The 23890-nt window shown below is 35.5% G+C and overlaps 1 long non-coding RNA gene across 1 annotated transcript in view; it reads left to right on the forward strand.

The window, feature by feature from the left end:
• LOC120539749 overlaps positions 1 to 23890 on the forward strand; it is a 245028-nt gene that overhangs the window by 41177 nt on the left and 179961 nt on the right. The window contains exon 2 of the long non-coding RNA XR_005635670.1: positions 18129 to 18173. This is a non-coding gene — a long non-coding RNA (uncharacterized LOC120539749). The remainder of the gene's footprint in view (positions 1 to 18128; positions 18174 to 23890) is intronic.

The raw sequence follows: 23890 nt of genomic DNA on the forward strand, positions 1-23890 counted from the left end.
ATACAAGATGAATAGCAGGGTAATGTGATGGAAGAAATAGCCGGAATTGTTGCTTTTTTTAGGGTCTGTTTCAAAGGCCTCATAATAATTCAAACAAGGAAGTCTTGATATTATACAGTAAACTAGCAATAACTGGCATACATCACCAGTCAAGCAAAATTACAAAATAACAATGAAATTCGGGAAAGAATAAAACTTAATATCAGTTTATTCACCTGGCTATTTTGATTCTTGTCAGTTTGGCAGAATGAATTCCGGCAACTCCAAAATTTCTGTTAGGAACGCTTGAGCCCACCCTTAATATGAAATCAACTTTTATACTACTAGCTGTCCCCCAGGACAAACTTTAAAAATTAATTAAAAAAATATAGTTATTTGTATTGAAAATAATTTATATTGATAGCTTTCTTATCTGAGGGCCTCTTGATATACAATATTTTTGGTTTTGCTATCAGGGGTTAGAATGTAGTTGTGATCTCTTTGCCAAAAATGTAAAAAGTTGGCAAGGTATCTCTGGCCAAGAGGAAGGTAGGTATGCTCCACCATCAAACGTTGGCACTGTATCTGATCATGTTCAGCTCTGATGGGAGAGCATCCCCTGCATGGGGAGAAAAGCATGTGGCTGTGATATCTCTGCAAATGAGCAGCTTCCCTCTAAAACACACGTAGCTAAGATCTTTCTCTCTCAAAAACGTCAAACATTACTCTTTAACAATCTCTAGATGATAATGTCTGCTGAACAAACAGATATCACTTGCTAAGTGGAGGCAAGGTACACTCCAACACATGGCAAGAGGTAGAGAGACTCAGATGGAGGTTGGCACGTGAGTCCCGCCTCCCCATCTCCTCGGCCCGCAGCTCGTCTCTCGGATTTGCGGGAATAAATTGGTGCTGCAAACGAACTATGATACTTAGCATGATGAGATAAGTTGCAAAATCAACTGGAATGTTCAAGCAAATTTTAGAAAAAATCCGATTTAAATCCGTTAAGTAGTTCTCTCATGAAAAGCGGACAGACACAGTCAGACAGACAGATGTTGGATTTTATATATATATATATATATATATATATATATATATATATATATATATATATATATATACAGACACATATATATATATATATATATATATATATATATATATATATATATATATATATATATATATATATATATAGAGAGAGAGAGAGAGAGAGATATAGGGGCATAATGACTAGCATTCTCCCTGTTATTCCCATTTTGTGTAGATTTTACATTGTAAAAACATGCATGTTGTCAACTCAAAATTTCCCTGAGTGTGTGAATGTGCCTAATAGTGGACAGGCAACCTGCCCACCACTGCTTTCTGCTTTGCACCTGATATAGCTAGAGTAGGAGATTCCCTCCTACAATTACCTGAAGAAAAAGATAAGTGCCAGTAGTTTCTGTTTTTGTTGTCTCCCTTGTTCTGTCAGATTTTACACAATTTCAGAATCAAGTGGTATGGTGGTATTTCACCTCAGAGTGTAGAGTACAATGATACACACAGATTTTATTGGACAGTGGTGTCCCCCTTGGATTTTCGATCACAGTGATTTATGTACTTTAGATCTGAGGGGGTACAGGGAGTTTTGAGTGCAATGATATAAATACATTTTCATCAAAGAGCAGGGAGTGTACTTTTCAATCACAATAACATGTGTACAGTTGACCATGTAGCGGAGAGTGGGTTTGTTCCCCTTTGAAGATCAGAGAAGGATGAGCCAGTTCACAACCATTTACTGCCAGTATACCATGGCGACAAACAGAATAAATCCATTGTGAAGGAGCCCACTTCAAACCCTGCCACCTATCACTCTAAAAGTGGACAATATGAATAATAAAATGGACAAATTGATTATATATAGTTTGCTCAGTTATTTATGAAGTAAAAATATTTAATAAATGGATTTTGGTTTATTACTTGGAGAAAGTTGTCACTTTTAAAAAGAGGTACAGTATTAGCCGACAGACTGTAATATAATAGAGATTCAAGACCCTTTTTCTAATAAAACATAGAAATTTCTGCTGGATAAGGAAATTTGTTAAGAGCAAATATGAGGTAGAGAAATTTTGTTGATTTAAAAGTTTAATTTAATTTATTATATGTTGTTTTCTTCTTGAAGTAAGTACAGTACCCCAGTCTGTGCATCATGGAGCTTTGATATTACGTAACACCAGCTGACTTTATAAGTATACAATTATAATTGCTATACATCAAACACTCTTCCAGTAGTATGTGTTGTGTGTAAATCAATAATTTACAGGTTTATTGTTTGAATGTTAAGTTAGTGTAAAAAAACTATGACATGACTCCTAGCAGACTGCACTTAGCTACACCTTTTATTAGTTTTATGATAATATTATTGGAAAAATTAAAGGGTAGATTAAAGTGAAAATTATTAGATACCAAAGCCATGTTGCAGGTGATACAGTTGGATCCTTTCTCCTTATCAAAATTTTGGAGGGTCTTTTTTGATTTTGATTTACATAATTGTATTTTATCATAATAGTCCATTCCACCTCTGTAATGAAGTGGTGTCCTGTACCTGGCTGGTTCCTAACTTGTCCATAATGATGTCACAATAGGAGTAGTGCCCCTTGATTCTGAATTCGATTAAGCAGGGTTAGGGCAATTAAAAACTGATGCTTTAAAAAGATAAAATTCATAAGGGTGGCACTGTATATTGTACATGCTTATTAACTTGTTATTCAAATCTTTAATATTTTTCATAAGTGTTTTTAATGTTATCTTAATTGTTGTTGATTTTTTTTTTATCACTCAGGTACAATATTAGGTTTGCCAGTTAGTCCAAAAAACTTACTTTCACAGTTGATTTTGCTTCACACAGTAATCATAGTCTCATTTTTAAGAGATATTTTGTATTTGCTGAATATCTTAATTAAAATCAAACTTTTGTCACTTTCAGTAACAATATTTTTTCAACTTAGCATTAGTGTGCTTTTTTCTCTTCTACTTGTTAGTTTGCTGTGAGAGTCCGCATGTCCAGCTCTGATCTACTAAGAGTCCTACCTTTTGCCTCTTCCTACTGATTAGGCTCACCTGTCCATGACTGGGGCTCTCTGTTTGTTTAATCCAATTAACAGGTTAAAAGAAATGGATGGAGAAACTTTTTTGTACTGGCTACAGGCTGATATAATGCTTAACCACTGCCTCACTGCACTATAGACATGGAGTTCCTTTGTCAGTTGCTGTATATGTGGAATGTTTGTGTTCCACCATCTTCATTTTGGGTTTTGCTTCAGTTATATAGGTCTTTCCCACATTTAAAATACATTCATGTTGGGTTAATTAATGACTTTAATTACTGAGTTTTCCTCTTCTGTAAGTGTGTTTTTTTTCCAGGATTCTCTGTCCTAGATTTCCCCGTTGATGGAAAATATAGTTTCAGGAGTAAATAGGAAGATTATTTAGACTTCCAGAAGACTATTTAAATAATTTATAATATGCTGAATGGTCCTAAATGATTCAGGAATATTTACATTGTGAACAGTTTTATTATTATATAATGTTAAATTAAGGCACACCTTTTTTTTTTAAGAGCAACAACAACAGCAGCAACATTTATTTATATAGCACATTTTCATACAAATAATGTAGCTCAAAGTACTTTACATGATGAAGAAAAAGACAAAATAAATAAGAATTAAAATTAGTTAAAACTAATTAACATAGAATAAAAGTAAGGTCAGATGGCCAGGGAGAACAGAAAAAACAAGAAAAACTCCAGACGGCTGGAGAAAAAAATAACATCTGCAGGGGTTCCTAGGCCATGAGACTGCCAGACATTACGAAATATAAGATGGAGCGAGATTATTTAAGGCTTTGTAAACCATAAGAAGTATTTTAAACTCAATTCTAAATGACACAGGTAACCAGTGTAGTGACATCAAAACTGGGGTGATGTGCTCAGATTTTCTTTTCCTAGTTAAGATTCTAGCAGCTGCATTCTACACTTGTTGCACTGTACTATACTATACTATATACTATACTATACTATACTATACTATACTATACTATACAATTAAATTATACTAAGAATGAATAAAAAGTATTTTAGCAAGTCTTTATCTTTAATTTCCTATATTCTGCCTCTTATTGGGTTTTTCCATTATTTAGACAGTTAAGATCACTGATTACTTTTAAAGACATCATCACTGGCATCTGTGTTGATCAAGGCAGTTTTATTATATAACATTCTAACAGATGGTGCATCATAAACATTTGTGTTAATAAAATCCATTACTACAAATATTTGTCATGTGCCATTTTTGGAATGACAAAGATATAGCAACTGAACTGACACACTGACACAAAGACACTTATGCTTATATTAAGGAGGATTCCATCATGCATTGATTTACTGTATTTCCCGAAAATAAGACCTACTCCGAAAATAAGCCTTAGCATGATTTTCAGTTGAAAAGTAAGGCGCCTAAGGCCAGGTTTATACTTTCACGCAATGCGATGCGTGTGCCTGAAACATCCATTAAATTCCGAGGACAACTTGCCACAATATCTCTGAAAAGGATGTTTAATGATTACATCCATCAATTCGGGGATGCGCCCATTCCAGCAGCATCAGCGCAAGACAGAAACAAAATCCCTGAATGGGGCATCAGCTCATCACAAAGTGAACACAAGCACACACATACATTGGCGTCATTGTAGCTTCACCAAATCCCCAAACCTTCATGTCTTTGGATGGAAAACAGAGCCTACTGTGGAAACCCACCAGGAAAACATGCAAACTGCAGGCAGGGATCACAAGGGACAGCAGTGCTACCACTCTGCCACCCCATATGTGTAATTATTAACAGTATTCATTATTTAAACAAAGCTAATGATTTATCTGTAAAATGTAACATCCATTTTTTAATGCATTTCATCATGAAAGTGATATCAAGTATAAATCTAAGAATTCTAAATGTGCAGAGAGCTGGAATATCATAAATTTAATGTGTTCTGTGTGGCAATGCTGCTTGCCGCTGCTGTCAGGTCAGAAGGAAGCCCCAGAAGCGCATAGCAATTTAACAACTGGGTCGGTTTTAAGATGATGTTTACGACGGTCTGCTTTAATGATAAAGTAAACTACGAGGTTAAAGTGGACATTTCGAGTTTAAAGCCGAAATTTCCACTTTAATCACTAAATAGACATTTTCATTATGTCCTTATTTTTTTTCTCTGTGGCTGAAATATGCCGCCATACATTCTTGATGGTATTGTAAGGTACAAAAAAAAAAGATGGCACAGAAGATGGTATGTGAGACTTTTAAAATGTATTGTGTCATTACTTTGGGGAATATGCAACGCTTGAATATCAAAACAACATGAATACATTTGTATGTTGGCATTTTGCTTCACCACATCGAACCATTCATCAAATATCGAGGCATGCACATCGATCCTGGAGGATCTTAAAAGCGGCTGGAGTACCAAGAAATTCAGGCTGGAATTTAGGGTTTGAATATGGACAGTTATGATGATATTCCAGAAGATGATGACATGAATGTATTTGGATAAATGTATATTATTTTACATGAATAAATATAAGAAATCCCCCTTAAATATGCCCTAGTGCATCTTTTGGAGCAAAAATTAATATAAGACGCGGTCTTGTTTTTGGGGAAACACGGTAGTATTATTTTTTGCTTTAAAATAACATAATAACAAAAAAACTAAAGAAAATAAATCTATCTGAATAATTTTTCTGTATGTGTTTGTTTATGCCTTAACTATTTTAGCTTCCAGTGTTTATCATGCTTAATAAATAGCCACATCATAGACATCAAACATGTAAGGCTATCAAAAAAGAAAAAAACATGCATTGTGAAACTAATGGGAGAAGTGTGTTTATTTCAGTTGCTTATCTATATTCGTCTTATTTCTAACTCACTAATCTATCACACTTATTCTTACTGAGTCAGTCTAGAGCTGCCAATTAACCTGACATGCGCATGTATTTGGGATGTATGGTTTTTGAAATAAGAATTTTGAAACATGTCATGACTATCCATGAGGATGGCTCTATACTGAAGGAACAGAAATAATCTGGATATTGAAAAGATTTTGTTGATCTGTTAATCCTTATATGGATGGAGATTTGAACTCCTTTTTGGGTCAGAATGATGTTGGAGAGGGTACTAGCTGATGTAAAGCACTTTGGGATTAAAGGCAGGATGATACAAAGAGCAACTCATTTCCTGATTACTTTTTCCCAAGGCTTAAATTAGAGGTGTGGCACAAATAATCGTTTGAATCAGTATGTATTTCAAAAGGTTTTAAATGCACATATTTTACCCTTTTAATCTGCAAGTTTAAATATAGAACAGAAAAGATATAAAAATATACAGTACATTGACAATAATGTGAATTTATTGTTTTAGTGATTTCAGCAAAAACATTATTCCTGTTTATGTCTGTTTGCCTAGTAACCTTTTGTTTTTATTGTAATGTCTTCTGTTTCTGTTTTAATTTATATTAATAAAACATTTTAATGACAGCACACCATTACAAAGCCTGCTGGTATAATTTTTTTTATAGTGTGACCTGTAGGGGGCACCACTGAGCACTCAAACCCTCAAACACACCAACAGCAACACAAGCCCTGGGTTCAGTTAATAAGTTATTTTAAGAAAACCTTCATAAGTCTTCTTTTTATAATTAATAGAATCACCCAAGCACGATTCTCTTCTCTCCCTCTCCTTCTTCTTCACCTTTGTTCTCCACCTCCTGACTCTGACTCCCTGAAGTGAGCCCTTTTATGCCAGACCTGGGAGTACTTCTGCTGTTACAGCACTGCACATTGGAAGTGCTTATATAAATTGTTTAATGTAGGGGCAGTCTGTCTCTGCAGCTCCTACTGGCAGCACCCAAGGGACCCAGTGGGGCTGTCTCAAATAACTAAAATTCCCAGCCTTCCCTGCGAGTATCCATGTAAGCCCTGTATCCAAGGGAGACTGCCACCTGTTGTATCGGGGGAGCAAATAGTCCATGCCACTGATCTCCCCCGTCCTTCCCATGTATCAGCATCCCGAGCCAAGTAAGTTACCTTGGACCATCCTGGCTGGTATGCCACCCCATGCTTGGTGCCCATTTCAGTAGATATTTTTGGCTTTTGTTCTTTTATACCTAACCTGTAGATTTAAATATGTTAAAATGATTATTTTAAAATGAATCAGCATAGTACATTTTGCCAAAATTATACATAAAATATACACTGAATAAGAAAGGAGTGGCACACTGGGAGAAAAACCAGACACATTAACACTGTATAAAATTTGTGCCCTCTTCCCTTGACATTTTGTGTTTCCTTTCAGTGCAGTGGTTTTCCCTAAACATTCCACAGACATGGCAGGTTAAACTGACTGTCGTCCTGTTAGACTTGATGAGGGTGTGTGTATAAAATTTCAGTGTGACAGATGAGTATTCCGTTCAGGGCTGGCACATGTCTTGCACCCAAGTGCTGCTTAAGAAACCTCAGTTCTCCTGAGTTGAAATAATTTGGTTCAGAAAATAAATAAATAAATAAATGTGCTGTTAAAAAATATATTATTTGAGGAAGTACATGCAATACATTTTACTGTTTAAACAAATAGCCATACAAAAATACATTTTACCATTTCCAGATAAATTGTAAATATTTTGAAATGTATTAAAATGCAAATGTCATGTCTTGTCCTTTTCTAGCCCGCTTAATCCAGACCAGGGTTGCAGAGTCGGGGTGGGGGGACTGTGGGACCTTTCCCTGCAAGCATAGGCAGGAATAAACTCTGGTTAGGGTGCCAGTTCATTATAGGAGAGCACAAACACACACACACACTCCCACCTACCAAATACACAATAGTAATATGAATAGTACACAAATGTAACATTGTCAGTTCACCTAATCTGCATGTTTTTGGACAGTGGGAGGAAACCAATGCACCTGAAAGAAACCCATGCAGACACAGGGAGAACAAAAAATGGAAAGGTACTGTATATGTTATTTTATGTTGGACAACACATTTTAATTGCTGGTATCAGACATGCATAGTAGTTTCTTAATCTGTACAATTACAGATTTTCCCTTTATATTTTTTGCTCAAACCTAGATGATTGGAGCTGTGATTCTCAGCTGCATCACCATGCTACCTTTTCAAAATATATCCTATTTCGTTATCTTTATATATATATATATATACATATTTATAGATTAATGTTTTCTGTAAGATTTATGATTTATTTACTTTGCTGGAAAAGATGGAAGTGGGCCGCCACACAATGAGAAACTGGTTATCTTTACCTTCTCATAGCTCCATCGCCACATGTTGGATTCCAAGCATGTCCGCTGTGTGGGTGCCTAAGTGTGTGGAGTTTGCATATTAACCCCTTATGAGTGGCTACGGCTTTCCTCCCACATCCCAAAGATGTGCATATTAACGTGTTAACTGGTGGCTCTAAATTGGCCCAGTGTGACTATCTTTATCCTACAGTGGACTGGCCTCCAGGCTAGGACCTGTTCTTAACTTATTCCCAGCTTTGTCAGGATAATCTCTGGCTCTTGTTGTTCTGGGTTTTACTAAGAAGGATAAGAAAATGAATGGTTGAAGAAGAAAAACTACATGAATTAGTAATGTATTATGTGCTGATATGTGTGTGTTTAATTCTTCACAGTTAAAGGAAAAAAGCAGAATTCATCAAATACTATTATGGAAGAAGCACCATTATGTTAAACATTTTATTAAAACAACTTTGTGCTACTATCATGTTTAGCATTTTTAATAGCAGGCTGCACAGCTCCAGTGACAATATACCTTATTTTTATAGAATTTGACTTAATTTTGGTATGAATAAAAACTTAGAGGAAAACCAAGCTTTCATATCCAAGCAAAATACAGCTGTGAACCTATCCCTTGAGAATGTTTCTTTTAGAAATGTTTGTTTTAGTTAACTTAAGATAGACCAGAATCTCTTGTTTTAGAATTTCATACTAGCAGTACATCATGAAACTCCATATTTTATATTAAATATACATTCTCTAAGAACAAAACACTGTTTGCTGTCAGGTTTGTCTTATTTTCCCAGGTGTATTAACTAAGGGAAAATGAAGTGCCCCAAAAAACTGTAGGGTCAATGTGACCCACTGTTGCCTTGCAGCTCCAGGGGCATGGATCCAAATCCCATTCTGGATGCCATATGAGTGAGCTTTGCACATCCTTATCATTTACTGTACATCAGCTTCTTTGGATTCATGCCAAAATGTGTATGTTTGTTTAACTGGCAACTCTAAATTCACTATGTGAGTGAGTGTGCCTTGTGATGGGTTGGCATCTTATCAAGGGCCCTATGACCATATATTGGATTGTGGAGAAAATGTATAGATAGGGTAGGTAAATATTTTTTAACAAGTAGTGACAGCATGGAGAGGATGTGAAGAACTAGTCATAATGGCACTCAGTTGTATTTTAATTCTTTCCTTTGCTGCTATCTCCAGTGCTCTAGAGTGTGTTCTATAACTGAGCCTGTCATTTTAGTTATTTTTATTGATTCAGTGGGCCTGCTTGACATGATATTACCAGCCCAGCACACCACGGTGTAGAAAAACACACCGGTTGTAAAACCCATAAAGGATGTCACTACCCACATTAAAGAAGTGTAGTCTTTTAAGAAATAAGATATAATTAAAAATAAAAATATATAATCTTGCCATGTTGTTTTTAACAATTACAATACAGATACAGTCACCTGATGTACAGAATCATTTTATATTGTATGTTGCTTTTTAACTGAACCAAAAGATAATTTGCCCATCATTCTAGAATGTCATGGAACAAAAGAACTGTCTAGTAGTGAGATTTAGGCTCCAGAAACAAAAAAAGAGTACATTTAAAGTAATTTTCAGTGATATCTTTTACAAGATATCCTTTAATCACATTGTGAAGGCTGCAGCAGATATGAGCTCATTTTTTTGTTTTGATTTACTTTAATATTTTGTTTCCCAAAAGTGCAGCCCTTAAAATGCATAAATGATATCTTTGTTTAGTGATTCATTATGAGATAATGTTCATTATCTGACAAGCTCACGGGAGCAAAACCCTATTTTGTCCATCACAGGTTACACTTACACATACACACGCCGTAAATTTACTATAATATTGTTGAGACAGTAGGTATTAGAACGTTTGATATAGTTGAAATTTTAAAAACACATTTCTCTATTAGTATCTTTGTTTTCCATCCTGCAGAATGAGCAATATAGTAATACATGGCATACCGATGCATATGTTTGAAAGTTTGTGTTGGGCCACTCAGGGTGCACATCCTGGAGTCAGTTGTAAAAATACAAACAAAGCATTACTGTTCACAATGGAGAAGTTTCATATGTAAAATTCCTTGAATAAGTGAATGCCTCGTGTGATCTGACTTCCTCAGTAGTCAGAATTGATGGTTCCATCAATTTTCTCAGGTCTAGTTTCTCCCACTGCTGTTGTTTTGCAAATAAATACAAGAGACTGGTCCTTTCGAAGATGCTCTTGTTAATTGTGTGATTGGATGGGAAACTGTACAGCATTCACGTTGTCTTTCCTTATGAACTTTCCTTTCTCTGCCTTTCAGGTAGAGCCATGCTTTTAAAAAAATAGAAAAACATTAGTGTGGTGTGGCATGATGGTGCTGTGGCCATTGCTCCTTTCCCTTGTGTGAGATTGCTGTCTGGATAACATTTGCATCTTCACCCCCTGTCTGGGCAGGTTTTCCTCTAGTTATTCCTGGTCTCCTTCTACATACCTAGAGATGTATTTGTCAGATGATTCAACACTGGCCCCTCTGGCAGCAGTACTAGCAATAGTTACCATTGTGAGTGCCGAGTGTTCATCCAGCGCTGTTCCTGCCTTGTGCCCAAAACTGCTAGACATCAGTGGCCCTGAATTGAATCAAGAAGGTTAGAGAATATTATGTTTTATGCCACCAGGGTAATAATTAAATAATGACGACACAATTTAATTAGTTTTCGACAATTCTATAAAAATACACACATTCTCTTAATTATGGAGGCATTTGAAGTAAACTTTATATTCTAAAATGCTACATTTCTTTATTTTATACAACAATATAACTACATTGGTTTCCACAATGCTTTCAGTGTTCAATAAGATAGAAAGCATGGAAACTTTAAGCAGTTTTAAACTGAAACTGATAATGAATCGTGTGTTTTACAATATATGTCAGCCTGTTGCTGCAACAGCCATTGTAATAGTGGATGGTTAAACTGTAGATAATGATTATTTTTTTTTTACATTCTGTAAATCTTAATGCTTTCTTGCAATAATATTTCATGGCTCTTAAACTTGATAATCTGCTAAAGCAGTAACTTTTTAAAAATAGTTTACCTTGATTAGTTCATGTGAAAAATGAGTACAGTTTTACTGTTAACAGCAGCAACTATGGCAATCAGTGTGTATGTTAATAACTCTTAATGATAAAACACTACAATTTACATCTGAATAAGTTTAAATCTACAGTTATTATTTTAACACGAGAGACGTGAATTCAGATAATTGTGTTTGACTGATTCAGATTAGCATTGACTATTGTCCTATTATTCCAAATTTAGCCTTGCAGTCCCATGTAATAGAGATATTTTTCAGTACCGTCAGATTGTTAATTGTTCATTAGAAGCTTCAGTATGAACTGTTTGAATTAAGAGAACAAAGCAAAGAACTATTTACCAATTCTTGTTTCACAATTTCTCAGGTAATTAATTAAAGATGGCCAGTGTCTGATTTTATAGATTAACTAAGATTCCGGCCATCTTTTTAAAACTAAACGTTTTCGCATGTGTAAGCATGTTAATGTGATTTTTCTTAGTGCTTTTGCAGATTCCCCTTCTCAAGAAACAGTGCAGGAGAATTCAATCATGCTTCAGGCAGTGACCATCACATTTATCTTTGGCTGTCAGTTGGTATCCCTGGAGTCAGCAAGTGTTTCTTACACTGCCCAGGTTTTTTAGTGTGCAATGCATGCTTTAGTTTTTTTTTTTTCTTTTCTTGGTGATTTATATAATACTATGCAGTCAAGTTATTGATCCACAGGAAAGCAAGGTACAGGTATATGTTTCATGAGTAAATGATGAAAAATGCTAATAAGTATCCTTCCATGCATGTTATAAACCAGCATAATTCAGAGTATGGAGTTGTGGTGCCAGAATCCTGATAGCTTGGAGCACAATATGGAACAAACACAGAGAGCAATATCTAATGGCTATTATTTTATAATTAATATGCTCATTGTTAAAAAGAAGACCCTTGTAAATTTAATTTTCAAATAACTGACATGTGGAATCAGCACTTTTGTTTGTAGATACTAGCTCTCATGGTGTGGTTATGTGTACTTTTCTATTAATATAAGGTCATTTTTCTTTCATGCAACAGGAGATAATGCCATATAACAAATTTGTTAAACACATATGAGACATGTTTTGAGAAAGATAGGTGTAGATGAATGGTTTTTGTTAGGATTTATAAATATAAAATCAAACAAAACAAAACAGAAACAAACAGAAAAATATTGACATGTTCTCTGTTTCTAAGAAGACCCTAAATATATAAGCATTACTCATCCAGACAGATGTTAATGAAGAAATAACTAAATGAATACATAAAGAAAAAAGAAACTTAAACATATTTCATGACAAATTTCCAAGATTTTTTTTTTATAATAGAGAGATATTCAAGCCCAATCACAAACAGAAGTACATGTTTTTCTTTTCATTTGCATATTTAACTTAAAAGAGCTGTGATCTAAATATCTTGCCCATTACAAGCTTGATTTATGCATGTTTTTGGTTTCACTTTAAGACTTCTTACATCACTAATGTTTGCAAGATTTCCTCTTCCACCAGCATCTAGTTTAAAGATTACAACAGTTCCATTGACAACTAGATGCGCTTTTCATGTATTAAATACTGTCCAGCAAAAGCTGTTTAAAAACACATTTTGCAAAAAGATTTCTACCCTTGAACTTTGTACATCTTTTTTCCAAAAGCTGAGCATTACTGTCATAGGTGGTGCTACATTGATGGCAGTGAAATAAAGTAATAGCTGCAGTTTCTGAATGTCGCTCTGTACCATGTTTCCTCACAACATCAACTGAGGCTCTTTGCTATTTGATAACTGCAATAAGAGCACCAGATTCAAATCTCTAAAGGAGTTTTTACACTAATAGTCCAATGCTTTAAGCCGAATCAGGACATGAATGTATCGTTTGTTTCAGTCTCCAGTTAGTTCAGATGCATTTCGTACAGCAACTTTCAAGTGAACCAAAAGTAACTATAAATAGCCCGTGGGTGTGTTGTGGAGTGTTTTTTTTCACTTCCTTTATTGGGCAGAAGTGATTTCGTTTCAGGAAAAATCATCTTAAAGGTTTGAGAAGAGCTGTGCTGATACAGTACACCACTAAATTTGTAATAACTATGTGTGTTGTTTACCAAATAAGGCTCTGTGAGCAGAATACCTATTATGCGATAACTAGCAGTGTTATCTGGCTTCATCTGGAAAACTGAATGATTGTGCCTTTGATTAATTAGGCTAATGTAATGGTCAGTCAGTGTGTTATAGTGTGTTTGGGGGTTCAAATCCTGCTACTGACACTTTGTGACCATGAGCAAGTCACTTCGCCTGCCTGTGCTATAACTGGAAATCAAAAAATGTATTTCAAATGTTGTAAACCGACTTGGATAAAGGCATAAGTCAAATAATAAATAATAATATTATTAGGTCACTGGAGCTGCTTACTCTTGAGCATACTGTTCCTGCATTAGATAAATGCCTGCCTTATCCTGCTTTTCCAAGTGACTTGGTTTTAGTTGATGGTCATTGCAAAATACAATTTTACAGGAAGCTGTATTTTTTTAACTGAAAGGGTTAATCAGTAGGACTACTGTGACATTTGAGTATATATTATTATCATTATTAGATGTTTGCGACATGTTTTTGGTCAGTTGTATATAATCTCTCTTTAAAATCACATCTAAATGTAGGTAGATACCCAATATGACTCATAAAAGAAATGCAGTTTTATATGATTACTAGCAAAATACCCACCTTTCACAGCCGTGAAGTACTGCCTTAAAATTTTTATTAAGTAGAAAATTAAACCTTTTTAAAATGAGGGAAAATATACCATTAATTATTTGTTAAAGATCTCTTTGTATACCACATTGTGAGTTCAGCCCTCCGGTTGTAATATGACCAAGCTGTGCGCTGAGCTTACTCTTGAGCATGCAACGTACAGTTGGCCATGTGAACAGTAATCTTGTTTCAAATCTCACAGCTTGGATTGCTGCTGTCATAATCGGTTTGAGTTTCATGGTTTGTTTCAATTACGACAGTATTTGTAGGACTTGTGTTGAAGAGACATTCGGCATCTGTCAAGCGTTGTAAGTATACAACCAGTTTCATCGATAACTTCACATCCAGCTTTTGAGAGTTTAAACATTCATAAACATCAAAGTGTCCACTACTGAAATCGTCACCTGTGAATCTAAGATGTTTAAGAGGCATTGGCGGTTGTCGAAAGATGTAAAATATTTGGCCATTTCGGTACACTTGAAAGCGACAACCGAACAATTCAGCGGCAGCCATCAACTCACATGCAGATCCATAAGTGAAGGGCTTAAGCATTTCACTCTTATAGTGCTCCTGTGCAATATAATTATCTCCTGTACCGTCATCAGTCCACACCATAAACCTGTCCCAGTCATTCAATACATAAGACACAATGTTCCTCCGGATATCAAGAGTGAGCCTGATATGGCCGTGCAATATGTAACAAAGAGAATGGAAAAGGTAGGTGCCATCTCCGGGCATGGAAACCACTCGGTAAGTGACAGTTCTTTAATCGATGGTGATCACCTTGATAGATATGTTAATGGGGGTATGGTTGGAACGATAAAGGAAATGGGTACCTGAACAATGTAAAGTAAGTCTAAAATACCTACACAATAACTATAATCGTAATAAACGAACAATAAAACTGCGGAGAAGCTGTGGATTAAATAAAAAGGCTGTAGTTATCAGCAGAGAGACGTGAATCCCGTGGTGAGGCAAGGAAGGGAATATAGAGACCGGAGCGATGGACGGCGTTATATAGGCAGGCAGCCAACAACATGGGAGACGTTGGGATGGGGGGCCCAACGCCGCCTCACACGGTGACCGAGCTGCAGGCTATGGACGATATATATGTACGTAAGTAGGATTCAGTTAGCATTGGGAACCCGCGTACCAAATTTCTTGAAGATGGGCCCATAAGTAACAAAGACCTTTGGAAAGTTCAATATGGCGGCCGACAGTGGCATCATACCACCGAAATAAGAACGTACATTGGTTTCGGTTAGCGCAGGGAAGCCACCTATCAAATTTCGTGAAGATGGAGTCAGCCTTCTACCTACATGGGAAGTTGGAGAATTAGAGACGTTGGAAAGTTCAACATGGCAGCCGACAGTGACATCATACCACCGAAATAAGTACGTACATCGGTTTTGGTTAGCGCAGGGAGGCTGCCTACCAAATTTCATGAAGATGGAGCCATAAATAAGAAACTTCAACATGGCGAACGTTGTCGACCGTTATGACCGTTATGTGTAGAATTTCTAAATGAAGCCTGCTTAACTTTTATAGGTAAACTGTAAGGAATGAGCCTGCCAAATTTCAGCCTTCTACCTACACGGGAAGTTGGAGAATTAGTGATGAGTGAGTGAGTGAGTGAGTGAGTGAGTGAGTCAGTCAGTCAGTCAGTCAGTGAGGGCTTTGCCTTTTATTAGTATAGATTAGGAATAAGCTTAATTAATTTATTTTTCTGTGTTTACAAGATTACAAGGATACAATAATATAAATGTTTTTTTTTACTGTTACAAGTTGCTTTTTTATAGATAGAATAGTGTCACAATGTAGAATATGACTGTAACATAGTTTCTTTACAAGTATGAAGAGAATGTAAAGGAGGTCCTTACTTTGTCAGATTGCATTGTTGCAACATATCACTTCTATGATAAAACATTCCTAAATTATTCAATTGGCAGTTTGGAACTTTTTAAATATAGTTCCATTGCTTTGGTTTCATTACAACCATTTCTGTGGTTTTACCTTTTGGCAGTAAAGTGTATTGTAAATGTTCTGTAGATATACTGCTGTTTTGATCATTGAAGTCTGTGATTTAATTTCATACACTTATTAAGCTGTCTCATGGAAAGTGTGGATTGTAAATTTTCAGATGAGCTCTGTGATAAAGCTGAGAACATATGTTCAGCTCCACTGATTTTCATTTAATTTTATACAGTAAAGACTTCATGGCCAGTCATATTCATAATTCTGATGTTTTGCTATTCATAACTCTAAAATGAAGTTTATCATTAAAATGTGGTGTGGATTATTTATACATTTGCCAACATAAATGAATACTAAAGCATTATTGTGGTTAATTTTTTTATGGTACTTGCATCAAGTTTTATAGCAATTGGTATAAAGAGTACAGGCTATATCTGAAATTTGTATGATATGCTGTCTCTGATAAAGCCATACTCTCCTGCAATTGCTATGCCTGAAGACTGAGTTGAAAGAGAAAAAATAATTGTTGACCTTAAAACAACTTTTTGCTGTGTCTATGATTAAATGTGGTTAAAGTAATATCTTGCTGTTTTTGTATTTTACAAAAAAGTTTGAAACATTGGCTTCACATTCCTGAACTTCGCACAGTGTGATGCTTCTTATGAAGAAGTTACTTTATTTTATATGCCCTTCCATTTGCTGAATCTGCCTAATGCAGTTTTCACGGCTGTGGGATCACTATGTATAACATTTTTAAATGCAAATAGTATCAGAGTCCTGTGTGGATTTAGTCACAGATTGTTATATTTAAGGGGCTCATATTCTGCATTTTTGGTGTGATTTAGATGTTTAAGGAACTTTTAAAAGCAAATTTTATTCTGCTTCTAAAAAAAAATGACTTTACTGTGAAAACACCCTTTGATTTTTATTTTCCCACTATATATATATATATATATATATATATATATATATATATATATATATATATATATATATATATATATATATATATTTATTGATGTTGCTTCCACTTATTTAAATGCATACTACAGGCATACAATTTATTGTGGTGTATTGGGAGAGAAAAGACTTTTTGAATGTATCTCAGTAGACACATTCATTCTTCCAGATACAAATCAGAATCTGTCATTTTTTTAAAACTTAAACCCCACACACTTACTGTGGAACTCATTTAGAAGCTGATCTCTAATAGCACTGGGAAAAATAAAGGCAACACTGTAGCCTCCAAAGAAATAAATCCTACAACACAAGGCAGGAGCAAAAAACAAATCTGCCAGTCTCTGCACTTTGCTTTAATTTCAGTTTGTACCTATATTCAGAAGATTTTCTACTTCTTTAGAACCTATTATTTAGTACTCATGTTTTTGTAGTGCTTACAAAATATAGAACATCTATCTGTCTGTCTACCCACCCATCCATTCATCTTCCTAACCCACTTATCCAGGATGTGGTCACAGGGCAGCTGGAGCCTATCCCAGCAATCACAGGGCACAATGCAGGAACATCCTCTGGACATGGCGTCAGCCCATTGCAAGTCTATGAGCCTAATTTTCTTTGTTGCCAATAAAAGCACTCCCCATTGTTATCCTCTGCTCAATAACTTATCTGTGTCTTTTTACTTCCTTAAGCAGTACAAAATATATTTAAGTAGCATTACACGATCAACAATTTGACTTTTTCATTGTTACATTTATTATTTTATTTATTTATTTATTATTATTTACAGTGTAACTTGTTTTTTTAAATTTCTTATTAGATCAAATGTATTCCATGTGATAGAAATTATTTATGGTTTATTGAATGGAGTAAAACTGCATCCATTGCTTAAAATTTTGACTATCCTCACATAAATTTTTTTATACTGTACTTTTTTATAAAATACAACCAAGACTGGTTTATTTTATTTGTTATTCTGTACAAGTAATTTCATGCTACAAAATTAACTTTAATCAAGCTAAAAGTCATTTATTTTTCCTTCCTTAGAATTGTCCTGACACATGAATGAGAACTTAATGGAAACCACTTTCAGTAAGTCCACGTGTTTTTTTTTTTGTGACTTAGTTTTTTTTCTCCTCATTTTCTAAAATGTAATGAAATAATTTATGATGAACACTACTGTTAATGTTATTGTCAAACAATCCTGCACTGTTCCTTACAAATTGTATTTTTTGTATTTAAGTATGGAAGTGAGGCAAACTTCATATGTGCAAATGGATCACAGCCCTCCACCTTCATCCCTTCTTGACTGTCTTCTTTTGTTGCTGTTAATTTTGTTTCATGCCTCTTTGTTATGGGCCTTTTATTGTGTTCACCTCTTTGCAGATTTATCTTCCTGTCCGTTGAAAAATAAGATACCTGTTGTATTTGACTTTTGCAGTATATTATTAGTTTCTAAAATGGGAAATAGTGATTCTAATAGAAATTTAAATGAGAGGGCATCAAAGCAATAGGTTTCAACATGACATACAGTATAATACTGTATGTCTGATTTTAAAAAGTTCCTATTAAATGGAAAAAAATCTGTTTTCTATATTATGGTTTTTCAAATAAAGTATTTTTATATTAATATTATAACAACAAGTTTAAGGTACTGTTGTGAACCACTTTACCGAGAATACCAATGAGAAGGACACAATGTGCAAATATGGTAAGACTGTACATTTATTAAATACTTAAACACAAGGGAGTGAGAAACAAAGTGGAGACAAGTACCAAATGAAACAGGACAAGAAACAAGATTACCAGTGCCCCCTAATATCCCTTCTCTCTTCTTGCTTCTGTTTTTCATTCTCTTGTTGGACTCTTTTTCTCCTGTCATTTCAACCCTTATGCCATCTTACTTCCAGTCTATTTTCCGCCACCCAGGGCTTAGAATTCCTTCCCAAATCAGAGCTGACCTTAGTTTTGCAATAGGAAAGGCCAGACAAACTTCTTCTAGAATTCCACCCACTCAGAGGTATTGCTGAACCCCTGATACTTTAGTTCACCTAAAGGGGCCAGATCGTCTGGGTATCCTGTCTCGCTGCCTGAGTTGTAAAAGCAGCAGCCTATTTTAAGTCAGTCAGAAGGTCCATGCCTCCATGTCTTCACTCTTGCACTATAGAAAGAGTCAGGAATCCTTAGCATGGGCTGGATTGCCTTTTGTGTAGCACCCTGGGGAAATATTACTCATTCCTACTTTTATTTATTTATTTAATTATTTTTGTTTTTTGGCCTATTTATCTTAGCAAAGTAGCAGGTGTCATAAATACATGACAAAATTAGTTATCTTCATTTATGCATTAAAATTATTGGTTACATTACTTATAAATCATTTCCCTCAAAGTTAAGTTTTTTAAATTAAATAAATATTTTATATGAATACCTTGATTATGTGACTTTTGTTTAATATACACTGATATGAGTGTAACCGTGGAGGCCTTGGAATTGTTTTCATGAGCATATAATGTACCCCAATATTCTGTACATTTAACCTCAAATATACATTTAACCTTAAACTCTGTTTAACCGATTTCTGCTTTTTTGGGCTGTAAACGTATATGTGAACTGCTACAGTTTTAACGATTCGTGGATGCAATGCAAAATAACTTACAGTCTGAAAGCTTTACAAGCAGGCTTTTGTATCTTTCATGAGGATTCACCATCTGGAGCAAATGGCTGTAGACTTTACTGTGTGATGTTCCGGTCTGCACTTTGAAGCACACTGTCTGCTCTATTCCATATACAACAGTCTGATTGTAGCTATTTCTTATTAGGATGTCGTTTAACAGATTTCTAGAGATGAGAATAGAGTTAGTTATTGTAATAATCTAGTTACTTAATATTGTGCTGTTTTCTGATTTTTGAGTACTACTCTGAGAACATCTCAATTTTACTTCTCCAATTCTCAATAATTGCAAGCTCCTCTGTTATTACTAAAGAACTGCATTTTCCTCCCCCAGCACTCTCCTTTCATAAGACTAGCCAGTTCTGTTCTCATTGTCCATTTATTACTATCACTGCTTTACTTTACTAAAACAGTAAACATTCCAGGTTTCATAAGTAAAGAACCAAAATGGAGTAGCAAAGTACTGATTTATAGCTTACTAGTCACTTCCAGTTACCTCCACCTCTATTTTATAAGTGCTGAACATCGATAACACTGTCTGTCTAGCCAGAATATACAGAATAAATATTCAGTACGCTCCTTGCACACTTTTTTAGTCTAATTCCCAAAAAACTCCCACATTAAGTAAAAACCCACTTCCCTTTTATCTTTATTTTACATTTTTTTCACCCTTATTTTTAAAATTAACTTTACCCATATTAAGTCTATTGTTATGTATACATTTGGCTCTTAGTATCTTTAGCTGGCTGTATCAAAGATTGAGATGAAGTTAACTGCACATTAAAGCATATACACAATATTAACAAAACCTAGGTTTGGCAGGTAAATCATAAACAATTTAGAATGGCAACCTAGTATGCAAGTTTTTGGGACGTGGGAGAAAAACTGAAGTAACTAGTGAAATACTGTTCTTGGGAGAACTTGCTGTGAGATTAGAACTCAAGATACAGGATCCATGAGGCAACAGTACTAATGATCATAACACCATTCCATCCGTGGATGTGTGGTTTAACCTTAAAGATCCACGTTCATGTGATAATATTTTAAGCCCCATGCTGTACATTTATAGTGTGTACTGTCTGTTTTAACTACTTACTCAGGGATCAATATTTGCAAAGGGTAAGCATGCTCAATATCACAATGTCCTTTGTAAACAAAACCACTGCTAAACATCTGAATCTTTTATCCCTACTCAAACTACAATGTAACCATAAAATAAGTCTTCTGCATTACAGTGGAAAAATTGCACTTACCTTGAAAATTTTAATGCTGGCTTACATTCCCAAAAAACACAAACATGAAGAAGGAACAGGATGCAGCATGGCATCTTAATTAGTTTCTGTGCGGTTCAGCAAAGTCTGAAATAAGCAGTCATCCTGTTCCTGTTTAGTTACTTAGACATCCTTACCAAGCAGAGTCTAGGCAGTATGATTCTGTTTGTATTGATCAATGTGAGACAAAGTTATGAAAGATGGATCAGAATAATCACGTGGATATATGACACAGAAATGATCAGGGATAGCATCTTAGAGAACAGTGCCAAGTATTTATAAGTTTGTGTGTTTATAAAAGTATGTCCAGTCTCGCACTCTCTTTATCTGTCTCTCTCATCTCATTGGATACAACCACATAACTAAATTATGTCTTTATGCAACCTACAACTTCTTCCACTTCCTCTGTTTGTCTCTGGAATCTTTCAAACAAAGTTGTGAAACCTTTTATTTAATCAAGCACACCTTTAGCATCTTACCTCAAATAACTTACTTATTTTTATAGTAAGCTTTCATGTATGGGAGACAGAGTGGCATGTTTGCTAGGATGGCTGCCACCAGCATCCAGGATTTGATTCAGATTTCTAGACATTGTCTTATGTGTTCTTCTCTTGCCTGCATGGATTTCTTTGTGGCCATTCAGGTTTAAGAAATGCTGCAATGCATAATATGTTAAGATGATTGGTGATTCCAAATTGGCGCCATGTGGATTTGTGCATTCATTGGCCCTATACTAGACTGGTGCCTATCCAGTGTTGGTTCCTGCTAGTATAGGTGAAGGCCCATTAACTTAAATGAATTTAATTGGGTTTGTGAATGTTGTGTTGTAATGATTATATGTGTTTTTATGTTAAATGTAAGATAGATATGCATACCTTTTATGGTCTAGTAGTCTGGAACATGTACATGCCTTGTGCCTTATGGAATATTCTTTTGCCAACAGTGACCATAAAGTTAGGAAATTAAGGAGGTTCAATAAATACATAAAAACATATAGAATTATTCTGCTATTTCGCAAACATCTTGCCAGATGTGACCGCTATCATCGTGCATGCTCATGCTCTGGTAGTCTAGTGACAGTTATTGACAGAACGATTAATCTGTGTAGCATGCAATCAAATGGCAAGATCTGAACAAAAAGTTATAGGCATACATTTAGTTTTCATAACATTAAAGTTTTGGAAGTTTAGTGCTGATGTTTAATATAGGCAGAGTAATAGTGCAGAAATCTATTCATTTATACAAACTATATGTATAACATCCATCCATCCATTATCCAACATGCTATATCCTAACTACAGGGTCACGAGGGTCTGTTGGAGCCAATCCTAGCCAACACAGGGCGCAAGGCAGGGAACAAACCCTGGGCAGGATGCCAACCCACCGCAGGGCATATGTATAACATAAACGTGCAAATCTGCAGTATGTTGACCTACCAATTTTCATTTATGAATGTTTTGTGATTGGGGCTCCAACGCCCATATGAAGGAGGTATTGATGGAATCGTGGGGAAAGCATTCTCATATTTTATTCCCTTTTCCAATTGTTTCAAGGGATTGTTTTTATCATCTTTTTTTTAACTTGCAAGGATGTCCAGCAAATGAGACCTTTAAAAGTGTTTTTGCACTGTATATGATTGAATGTGCATATATTATGTCGTTTACAAATAGAAAAGTCCTTGCTTTTTTTTTTTCTTTCAAAAATTGTGAAGTCTAACTGTCTAACTGGGTGGCTTGTGCAGGAGTCTTATACATGATGGGCCAAGGGCGTGGGGATATGGACAGGCCATGATTCAGCACATGGTCAACCATAGTTCCTGATATATCATGTAAGTGCCCTGAGGGATGGACTGGCACCCTGACTGGGATGAAGGGCAATTAGTTGCCCAGATGGGAGGCCATAATGGATGGTCACTATATATTGATATGCAACCAGGCCTGGATGCTGCTTGATTATTATGCCAATTGGGGTGGAAGATTAATGGAAGAACTGGGGGGTGTTGTCTTTTAAAAGCAGTTCCTTCCCCAGGCAGTGCTTCTCTGGCATGGACCTAGTCTGGACACCTACAGGGATCCATGGGATTCATAGTCCTGAGGGACAACTCTCTTGGGGTCCTTGGGTGCTGCTAGCCGGCGTGGCAGGGAGAAGAACTCCGTTTCCTTGGGCTTCTGTGTGACCTGGAAGTGCTTCCGCCATTCAGTGCTATGGCACTAGAAGTACTCATGGGTCTAACATTAAAGAAGCTGCTTGATCTCATCCACCTAACCCACGATTTACTATAAAACGAGACAAATGTTAATGAACAGAGATAAAAAAAAATATGTCATATATAAGCCCACAAATTTGCATGAAGTCTAAATGACATTTGTTATTGTCAGTTCAAGAGACTAGAGTGAGACAAGTAAAACAAGCATTTCCTGTACTGGATGAATGCAGAAAAGAAAATAAGCCAATCTTGGATTGTGGAATAGTATGTCTCCTTACCTTGTAACTTTTTGTTTTAAGTTCCTTGTTCAGTCTCCACATTTAATGCAAAGCTACGCCTCCAATTTATTATTATCATATTAAGCAATTTATACTTTCCATTTTTTAAACCTGGCTCACCTTTTTTGTTTATCAGTTGTGGTTTTTCTGTTTTCTGCATTTACGGTATTTTGACTGTATTCATACATTCTGTAATAGGTTTCAGTTATAAAATTTGGAGGTTGGTATGGTGACACAGTGATTAGCCCCGCTGCCTGAATGTTATGAAGCCTAGGTTTACATGCAAATCTATACATACTCTCCCTGTTATCTGCATGGGACATGCACATTAGGACAATTGTCTGCTCTAAACAATCCTGCCAGCTTGAGTTTATAGCATGTGC

This window comes from Polypterus senegalus, chromosome 1 (genome assembly GCF_016835505.1).
Source record: "Polypterus senegalus isolate Bchr_013 chromosome 1, ASM1683550v1, whole genome shotgun sequence".
NCBI classification, from domain to species: domain Eukaryota; kingdom Metazoa; phylum Chordata; class Cladistia; order Polypteriformes; family Polypteridae; genus Polypterus; species Polypterus senegalus.